General features: G+C 46.4%; 2 long non-coding RNA genes across 2 annotated transcripts; one reads left to right on the top strand and one right to left on the bottom strand.

Annotated features, from left to right (window-relative positions):
• Positions 1-6,040: 6,040 nt before the first annotated feature.
• Positions 6,041-8,454, top strand: LOC125756856 (uncharacterized). The gene is made up of 3 exons (XR_007414809.1): positions 6,041-6,073; positions 6,524-6,596; positions 7,385-8,454. It is a non-coding gene; the product is annotated as an uncharacterized LOC125756856 (long non-coding RNA).
• On the bottom strand, positions 7,487-9,633 carry LOC125756855 (uncharacterized). Its single transcript, XR_007414808.1, has 3 exons — positions 9,523-9,633; positions 9,050-9,454; positions 7,487-7,571 (listed from the first exon to the last, which is right to left on the bottom strand). It is a non-coding gene; the product is annotated as an uncharacterized LOC125756855 (long non-coding RNA).
• Between the last annotated feature and the right edge of the window lie 457 nt (positions 9,634-10,090).

Raw genomic sequence — 10,090 nt, 5'->3', positions numbered from 1 at the left:
AGGCGCTGCCAGCGCTGCACACACACACGATTGGCTTGGTGGAAGTCGAGTCAAGAGTCGAGCCAAGCCATGCCGTGTTCTGCACCTCCGTGGCCGTTTAAACATGGCGGATGTTTACCGTTGTAGGGGGTCACCTATCCAGCGGCCGTGTTTGGGAGTTCCGTGATGCTAGTACTTTGTCTCAACCACTGTTCTCGACTTGGGTCTTGAAGCATGACTGGCCCTGCCAGCTTCTCGTCAGTCTGCTTTGACCCATTGCCACAAGGCGGCGGAGTGTTGGTGCGCGGGGCCGCAGAAGAGGGTGTGTGGGGCGTTTCCCTGGCCGATGTGATCGCGACCTCTCTGTTAAGACGATCCCAGCGTAGCAGGAGATCCTTGGTGTAATTGACCCTATCGAAATGGTTTTCTTCTGTTTGGCCCGACAGGCCCAGGAGTTCCGGCAGACTTGGTGAGGTGCGGGGTTTATCGTGCAGGCGCGGGCAGTCCTGTAGAACGTGGGTGACAGTTTCTTCGGCTGCTCCACATAGGCGGCACGACGGTTCGGAGTCAAAGAGTTCATGACGTCGTTGTTGAGTCGCCAGAGACCCCGTGCGAGCCTGGAATAGTAGTGCGCTTGATTTGTCTCCTCTGTAATATGGTTCACAGCCCGGCGCCAATTTATGTGTTGCATAACACGATAGGCTGTGTTTCTTGGTGACCGCTTTACGCCAGATGTCCGTGCTGATCTTGGTGATCCATTCGTTCACTTCCTGACGCCATTCACTTTCTTTTTTGGTTTGTTGGAGTTTCGGGTTCGGGCCGAATTTTGACTCTAATGTTGCAAGTCGTTGCATCCAGAGGGTTTTAATGCCTTTGTACCGTAGATGCAGGTATATTCGCTTGCTGAAGTTAGTTTCTGGCAGGAATTTCAGTCTGCCCATGTATTGGAATTTAGATCTTGCCTCCCTAATTTCGAAAGGTGACCACCCCATTTCACCTGTTATGGCAGCATTCGATGTACAGAAGTTTCCGCCCAACAACCACCGTCCCAGTTCATTTTGGTGTCTGTTTAGACACTTCATTGTTCCAGTTGGGTACGTAAGTGCATCAAGCGCATACGTTGCCGCTGGGACAGCGAGCGTTTTCCACAAAATACGACCCACCGAGTATGGGTTGTACGAGTGGCGGGAGAGATGCCACACTCTGCCTTTTAGGCGGTTTGATTTCTTTGTAACTAACTCTGTTTGTTTTTCCAGGTAGTCTTTTTTGTCGGTTATTTCGATTCCGAGGTATCTATAGGTTGCTGTCTTTTTTATATGTTTTCCTTGCAGTGTGAAAGTAGCTTCGTCAGAGTCTGTGTTTAGGCTCATCCATTGAGTCTTTTCGGTGTTGAATTTGAGGTGGTCTTCGGTCGCACCTTGGGAGCAGATATCCAAAAGGTCTTGGAGGTCTGTTGCCGATTCAGCTAGAAGTACGATGTCATCAGCAAATGCTAAACATGATATTTTGGTGTATACTTCTCGGTTGTCTGTTGTTATCGTCGAGAGTCTCAGCCCAGGTCCCTTGTCGTTAAGTGTTCTTAAAAGATTATTTATGAATAGATTAAATAGGGTTGGTGATAATGGGCACCCCTGTTTCAGGCCCACTTTTAGGTTCACTTTTTGGGATTTATGTCCATGGAGATCATATACCGCTGTGCAATCTGCATAGAGTGCCTTCAGTAGTTCAATAAATTCTTTATCTAGGGGTACATCCTCAAGCTTTTGCCATAGTTTGGCATGAGAGACCGAGTCGTAGGCTTTTTCCAGGTCTAGGAAGGCGAGATAGAGTTGTGCTTTTTCTTTGTGCTTCATCTCTATCGCTTGAGTGAGAGTGAATATATGGTCACTTGTGCGTCTCCAGGGTCGGAAGCCATTTTGTGATTCACAGAGTATATCGTTTTTTTCGCAGTAGGTTTGTAGCCTGTGGTTTAAAATTGTACTGAAGAGTTTCAGGGCGTTGCTAAGCACTGCTATTGGACGGTAGGCATTGATGTCATGTTCTGTTTTCCCTTTGCCTTTGTGGATAAGTTGTATACGAGTTTCTTTCCATGTTTCTGGAATGTCACCTGTTTTTAGGATGTCATTGAAGCAGTTGAGTAGCGTTTTTCGGGCATTTGTACGTAGAGCTTTCAGAAATTCATTTGGAATATCGTCAAGGCCAGATGCTTTCTGGTTTTTTATGGCACCGATGCGTCGTTTTAATTCTCCTTTCGAGATCTCCCAGGTCAGAGTTTCAGCTTCTTTCTGTTCTTTAGATCGGCCTTCTGTTGTGATATTTGTGAGTTGGTGTATTGGTATGTCGTAGTTTGCTTGTACAGATCTAAAATGGTGTGTCATGTATTGTTCTATTTCTTCTTTTTCGTGAATACTGCCGCCATCTCCTGTTTGGAGAGAAACCATCTTGGGCCGGGCATTTCGTGGTTCCATGGTCTGAATATATCTCCAGAACTTCTGGCTGTAATGTTGACGTTCCTTTCTTATTTGTTCTTCTTGTTGCTTGAATGCTTTGTCTATCTTTTGTGCAACCATCACCTTCACTTTTCCCTTTTGAGCTAGGTATTTTTCCCAGATGGCATCTTTTAGGCTAGTGTCTTCAGCTGGTGTGTGTCGGTGTTGTCTGGAGAGTTTCTTTCGTTCTTGTATCTCCTCTTTTAGTTCTTTGTCGAACCATGGTGTCGTCCGTGTTCTGTTTTTTCCAGATGTTTTCCCAATGGTTTTATTTGCCACGGATAGACATTTCTCAATGAATTCTTTATATGTGAGAGAGTCCTCCATCGATTGGTCCAATTCTTCTGCAAAGGTTTTGAGGCGGTCTTCATCTCTTACTCTCCAGTGTGGTTTGGTATGCACAGTTGCAGAGTTCGTTTGGTCTTGTTTTTGTTTTAGGGTTACTGTAATTCGGTTGTGGTCACTTCCACAGTTGTTGGATTTGTCTTCGTCTATGTGTATGGATGTTATATGTAGGTTCTGCGAGACCTTGTCGTTGTATAGGACGTAGTCAATAGCAGACTTGCTCAATCTGCGTGACCATGTGTATGTTCCCTTGCATGTAGGGTCCAGGTTGGCTATGTGTAGGTTACATTGCTTGACCAGCTTGCGAAAGTCGGCTGCATGTTTCTCATAGCCTTCCAATTCAGTTATGTGGCAGTTGAAGTCACCTATAAGGAGGATTGGCTTGTTCTTATATGTTTGTTCTATGTCTTTTTTTATGCAGTTATAGATTTCTTCGTTCCAAGTTTGTTGTTCTGAGCCGGTAGCCATATAGGCAACACATATGTTGAGGTGACATTTATCGAGTTTCGCAGTAATCCACATGTGTTCTTGGCAGGCATCCTTTCCCTCTTGTGTGGTCTGGTCTTTTGTTATGAACCCAACTCCCCCTCCTCGTTTATGTCCTTTTCTCCTGTTTTGGCCAAGCCAACTAAGCCCTGTGTGTAAGAGTGGTTTTTCCTCGTCTCGAAGGTGGGTCTCTGTAAGTGCATATATGTTGATGTATTCTTTGTCTATCTGGTTCTGTAGTTCTGCCCACTTGAGTTTACTGCCACCTTGTATGTTTAGTAGGCAGATTTTGAATTCTTTTTCCTTTCTTATTGTTTTTTGCCTTATACGTCTCTGCTTGCGGTTTACTTGCGCTTGTGTTTTTGGGTTGTTTTTTCTTTCTTCGTGTGGGCTGGTCGGGGCATTTTGCCTCTCTTTCACCTGCGACGGTTCGGTTGGCTCATTTGTGTGAATGCTGTTGTCATAGCTTTCAGGAAGGCTCGCATTGTGTGGTCTTGTTTTGGTAGACGTCGACGAGCTTGTGGGGAGCTGCCGTGATGTTCCCTGTAAACTCCTAAAAAATTGGCTACTTTCATAGCCAGGAGGTGCCCAACATGGGTGCCTGTTGCTTCAGTGTAGTGTATGTCCTCGAGGTAGTCTCCGTCCATTTGGTTTGTAGTTGAGAAGAATTCTACCTGGGGGCCAAGCATGGTGCATAGTTCGTTAGCTTGTTTGTTCCACTCTCGGCAGGCGGTTACCACGTGTGGACCTCGTGGTGTCAGTTCTGGTGTGGCACATAGAATATAGTGGTGTTGGGGATCAGCTTGACTCCAAGCTGTCAGTTTCTGTTTTAACTGTTCGATAGATCTGTGTGGCTCTTTTTCGTTCAGTATGTCGGTAGAGCCAACATGCAGGATTAGTTGGAGCTTAGTTTCAGCTGAATTTGCCTGCTCTATCTCTTTCTCAGCTCGAAGCAGAGTCTCCTCCATTGTTGCTCCCGGTTTCGTTGTGACGCGGAGTCTCCAGTCGCTAACGTCTTTGTGGAGCTGCCGTTTCAGGCGGTGAGCATTTGAGTCTCCGAGCACCACTGAGCGTCTGTGTTGCGACTGTGTGTACCTCAGTTGTTGCTTGGGTTGGTTCCACTTCTTTGGAACTGATTGTTCATTGCTTCTTTGTGTTGTTGCTTTCTCCTTTGTGGGGTTTTCTACGCGGTTGTTTTTTCCCACCTTCAGCCATGGACCTGCTTCTCTGTCCTCCTCAGTTTCATCTTTTGCCATAGAGTTGCTTAGTACTTTGGCAGTGTTTTGTTGCTCTGAGTCACGAGGCTGGAGTTCATTTTTTTTGCTCAGTGAACAGAGCATCACCTGTGTGTACATCGGTGTCATCAGTGTCCAGGTGGCCTTTCGAGGGTCTGAGTTTGTCGACTTCGGCCTGTAGAGCTGCTACTTTTGTAGAGAGTTCTTCGCGTAGGGTGCGCTCAGTGCTCAACTCCTGTACGAGTTCTTTCATCGCTGTCTTATGAGCAGTTTCTGATGCTTTCCATTGCTCCTTCATTGTATCCACTTGCAAGTTAAATTCTGCCCTCATTGTTTTTTCCTGTAATGCTAAGCTTGCGTACAGTGTGGATATCTTGGTGCAGTGTTTGCATGTGTATGTCTTGTCCTTTGCCTCTTCCAAATTTTCGAAAGGCGTTTCTTCCAGGTATGTCCATCCTTCGCAGCTGCTGCACTGTACCATACTTTCCTCGTCTTCCGCTGGGGTGGTCGACTTTTTCGTCGTGCGGGTGCGGGATTTAGCCATATTGACCAAGAGATGTATATTCTTCTTTTTCTTCTCCTTTTTTGTTGTTGTTGTTGTAATAAAAGTGTGTTTGTTGTCTTGTTTGGTTGTTCTCCGATATACCCCGCTCAGCGGGTGTCGTACGGAAGGTCCGTTTTCGGGGCTTCACTCCGTGCAACTTTCATAAACCGCGGGTAGCACCGTGGCGCTACCACCAACCTCGTATGTCAGAAGACAAGCAGCTGCCCAAATTCGACTGGTCGCGGTCGCTGTGAGTCAGGTCAGTCACGGCACTGTCTCCGTAGCACGATCACAAAGCGCACATGGCTCAGGCGCGCGCACACACACGTGTTGGCCCACACATGCGTTCGTGTCGACTCGTTGCCCGGTCAGCACCAGTCGACGCCGTTGTATGTAATCCCACGGAGGCTACCCTGCCTAACGTAACACTTTTCCCGTAATTCGCACACGTATATCGCGATCACCAGCGCATATTACGCTTACCTGTTGCTGCTTCATGCATTTCCTTCATCACAAGTCGCGTAGATGTCGTCGCTAGATGGTGTCGCGCACGCGAAAAAAAAAAAAGAGAAAAGAAGCGGCTGACGCAGTTTCAAAATGTCGTCCGATCGCAACGTCTGCGTTGGTTCTCGGGTGTCGGATCGTCAAAAGGAGCTTCTGCTGGCTTTTGTGAAAGAGCACCCACAGATCGCGACGCTGTCGTGCCCGCTGGAGCCGTCGTTCACGAGGGAGGACCGGGGCGACATGTGGCAGGAGCTAGTAGCGCTTTTGAACGAAGAAGTCCCTGCGCGTAACACCAGGGCCCATCGGGTCTTGCCAAACTCCGAGGGCAGCAGAGGTGAGTGCGAGCACAATTGTATTGTGGTCGGTCATCTTACACGTCCCGCTTGTGCTTTACAGCGGCACCCGAGGCGGCCAGATTTCGGATTACCGCGGCCGCGTCGTGCTTGACAGAGACGAGTGTGCGAGGCCCATAGTTCGGGTGGTCTGAATCGGTAAGCACTGGCTTAGAATATCATTGTTACTTGTATGCTGCGAACAAGTGGGCTCGTTTGCTTCGAGCCATTACGCGCTGTTAGTTTTACTTTTTCAAACAATATCGAGTGGATCACCCGGCCGCTGCGTTAGCTGAGGTACTAACACGTTGCGCCGCCCAGAACAGAATGCGAAACAGCCACATTTGCGGTGATGACGAAAGAACAGCCGCGAACTATATTTCGAAGCTCATTAGAGCACCCTACGTGTTCCAACCCATTTCTCAGACCCTCGAGTCGAGTGAGGTGCGTAGCCAGTAGTCTTGCCTCCCTCCACCCCTCTCTCCGAAGTCTGTGTGTCATAGCATGCCGCTGTTGAAACATTCTAAAAAAACATTGCTATTGTCCACTTCCACTCCATACTTCTTATGGCACTCAGTGTGTCAATCAAGAAACTTCTTACTATAACAGGTGAGCCCTGCTCCAGCTGCTACTGGTGTGGCTGAAGAGGATGTGGCCCAGGATCTTCCCCGTGCCCCAACTCGTAAGTTTCGCTGATGTTTTTGATTAACTGTAGATGGTGTTACATGCTCACAGGTGATGCTCATGCGTGCAGGCATATGTTTGTGAAGAGATGACATCTGTGGGCATAAAGACAAAAGGCTGCACAAAAAAAATTTCGCAAACGGTTGCAGGAGCTAGTTGTATGCATAACTGTCAGATGGAATAAACAGGTGTCCTGCCTTGCAGTTATGGTGAAATGTAGCAAAAAGGTAGCATTGCAAAAATGTTCAACATCATGAAATGTTTGCCTATTTTGTCAATTGCTTCAAAAGTGAAACTGAAAATGTGCTATTGCTAAATATACTGTTCAAAAAGCAAGCTCGTTATATAACTTTTTCACATAGCCATCATACACAAATGCACATGTTTGCACCTGTGTTACACCTGCTTGCTGTATGTTTTGCATACTGCAGCAGCTAGGGTTTCGGAAGGAGATTGTGTCAGTCATCGCGTAAAGCCGGGCAAACGATTGTGTAGCCCTGAAAAGGGCTGTTTGGTTGCTTCTCATGCAGAGGTGGTTGGAGGTGTGAGATGCGTTTGATGAGATGAGCGAAAATGAATTCCGGCACCGCTTTGGTCTGTCCAAACGAAGTGCGTTGGTTGTGCGGTGAACCAAGCACCATTCATGGATGCCGTTGGGTCAGTGGATTTTCAACAGAGAGGAAATTGTTGCACACACTGAAACTCTTCACGAACAGAAGCTTCCAGCGAAGAGTCGGTAGCAGTGAATTTATAGATGATAATGGCAACACATTTCTTGGTTTCCAGCTCATGCCGCAGCTGCGAGATGGGGGCAACCGGCAGGCCAAGGCGCTGGAGTTACTAGCCGCAAACACCAGGCGGCAGGGCCAGGCATCATTGGAAAGCTGCGACAGGTTCAATTTCTCGGTGACGTGGTCCACGAATTGCAAGGCGTTGGTACCCTCGCCCGGGCCCTCATTGCAGCGGAAGGCACCTGCACAGTGATTTGTAAAGACTAGTTGTACATATATGTAGATTTATTTTTGTTCACATCACGAGCTATGATACGCTGGTTTGCTTCAATGGTGCCCTGCAATTTTTTCTCAGTTAATTTTCTTTTTCTGCATATCAGAAGCACTGATGTGCTGTTCAATTGTACATAGTAAAGTGTAGCTCAATGGTAAATCGTGTCCTGCGATGTCATTTCTTTTTAATCTCATCGTGCGAAGTGATGCATTCAGCAGTTTTGTAGTACATGTGCATAGCACAGTGTGGTTTCATTTATAAATCATGTTTTGCCATGTCATTTTTTAAAATCTCATTATACAAAGTCATGCATTGAGCAATTTTGTAGTATATGCACATAGTGCACTGTAGTGTATCTTTATGTTTATAGTGCATACGTGTAGAATATTGTGGCACACTGTACGTTTTCTATCGATTTTTACCATCCTAGAAAAAAAGAAAAGCGTTTGTGAATGGTCTAGGTTGCACAACAATTTTGAAATATTGCAAGACCAAAAAATAGTTGACGAATACGTGTTCTGTTGCTTAGAAGTGTTTAGACAACAGGATTGGGTACAAACAGAAATCAATAATAGAGGAAGACATATCAGCAACCAACAACTTGCATTTTTTTAGCGAGTTCAATTAATACCGGTTCGACTGTGCCTTGTTTTCATGTAATACAATGACTTTCGTGCTGCGAGACGCGTGTGTTGTTGCAGAGGAGCAGCAGGCACTTTGTAATAACTCCATTTGTATGTTATAAAAGGAAGCTACTTTTATATTCTTTTCCTTGGCATTAAATTTAAAGGATATTTATTTATTTTGCTTTTTATGTGCATTGCTCGTGATACTTGTAATAAAATTTCAATTCTGACACCACCCTTGTTGTTCACTTCATTTACAAGCACGATTCTTGTTGCACTAAAGCTACCACATATTGCTGTCCTGATTCAAACAGCCTTTTCAGGTTACCACTTTGGCTGTGAATGGCACCATGTGCCATTCACAGTTGAGCTCTCACTTGTGCTTAGTGTGAAGCGTCATATTTTACAACCTGGTCGAAGCATTTCATCAGCATGGCGTTGTGTGACAAGGGGGCATAGGTCGGCAAACTCACTCATGAGTCGACTCACTCAGATTCAGATCGAGCTGTGAGTCCAAGTGAGTAATACATTGGTGAGTTCGAGTCCGGGTGAAAACATTTTAGTGAGCCTGAGTCCGAGTGAATCCGCTTGAGGAAAATTTTGGCGAGTCTGAGTTCGAGTGAGCCCCAAGAGCAAAATATATTTCACGAGTGAGTCAGGGTGAGCTTCACATTTTTTGCCAACCTATTCAAGGGGGTTATTCATTGATAGGAGAACGCTGTTTCGTTGATATGTGTAACAAACATTTGAAGTGTAGTAAAAAAAAACAGCCTTTTGTTTATGCCAGTGACAAACACAATGAACAAAGACAAACACGCACCACACAATGCTGCCGAGGTCGTTGCAGGCGGCGGCGTACTCTGCGCAGGTGCTCAAGCATGCAGGCCCTGTGGTTCTCGAAACAGGTTCACTACACGGTTGCGCTGCTGCTGGCTCCCGTTGTGGTGGTGGTAGCTCAGCTGCTGCTGGCAGCAGCTCAGCATCGTCGGTGTCGTCATCGTCCCCTTTGAGAACAGGCTCATGTGCCGCCAACGCAATGTCGTGCAGAGCTGCACAAGCAGCAATGATACTTGAGCAGCTCTGCACAAGCTTACAGCGATGCACCACTCCACAACATTGCGCATGGCGTTGTGGGCCTTGTTGTAGTAGTTATCAGGGGTGCCACGAGCTGGTCGTCCGGGCACTGGTGTCAGGAGCCACGGTTCTAATGTATAGCTGGAGTCTCCTGGACGAGGTCGGCATGACAGCTGTAGTGATAACGTCTTGAATGTGGCAAGCATTGACAGCACTTACCAAGCAAGCCGAAGTTTTGCTTCCAGGTGCTGACGGAGAGGGCTCCCCCGCCATACCCACTAGTCATGACATGACCCCAGGAAACATGGACTGACATCCAGAGGTCGGCATCACATGTCTGCAGAATTCAATTCAGTCAAAATTGTACCCATAAATGACCTTGGGTACAATGTTGGGTATTATGTTAATGCAACTACATCTGTCTGCACTGTTACTGACTGTTGAAACATAGCTATGGACAAATCATCGATAGGGTAGGACTTGTACGATAAGTTCTAACACGAGGACAATGCAGTGTCAAAGGGTAGTCTGCATGTTTACTGCTTGGAACAACCCATCTTCCAGCCACCAAAGCCTTTTAACCAAATTACCGCTGTATGTTTAAGGCAATGTATCACAAAATATCTACAACACGAAAAACTTCGACTGAAAAAAGGGTTATGAAACAATGCGTATTTAATGTACATGCTAGGGCGCGTTCCGAGGGACCGAAATAAAGTTAATTCATCCATCCATGTATTGATCCATGTAACGCCCATCACGACAATGAACAATAAGGACATACTAC

Source organism: Rhipicephalus sanguineus, unplaced genomic scaffold (genome assembly GCF_013339695.2).
Source record: "Rhipicephalus sanguineus isolate Rsan-2018 unplaced genomic scaffold, BIME_Rsan_1.4 Seq9807, whole genome shotgun sequence".
Taxonomy (NCBI): Eukaryota; Metazoa; Arthropoda; class Arachnida; order Ixodida; family Ixodidae; genus Rhipicephalus; species Rhipicephalus sanguineus.
Note: the sequence above shows the minus strand (reverse complement) of the source record. Positions and strands in the feature narration are given on the sequence as shown.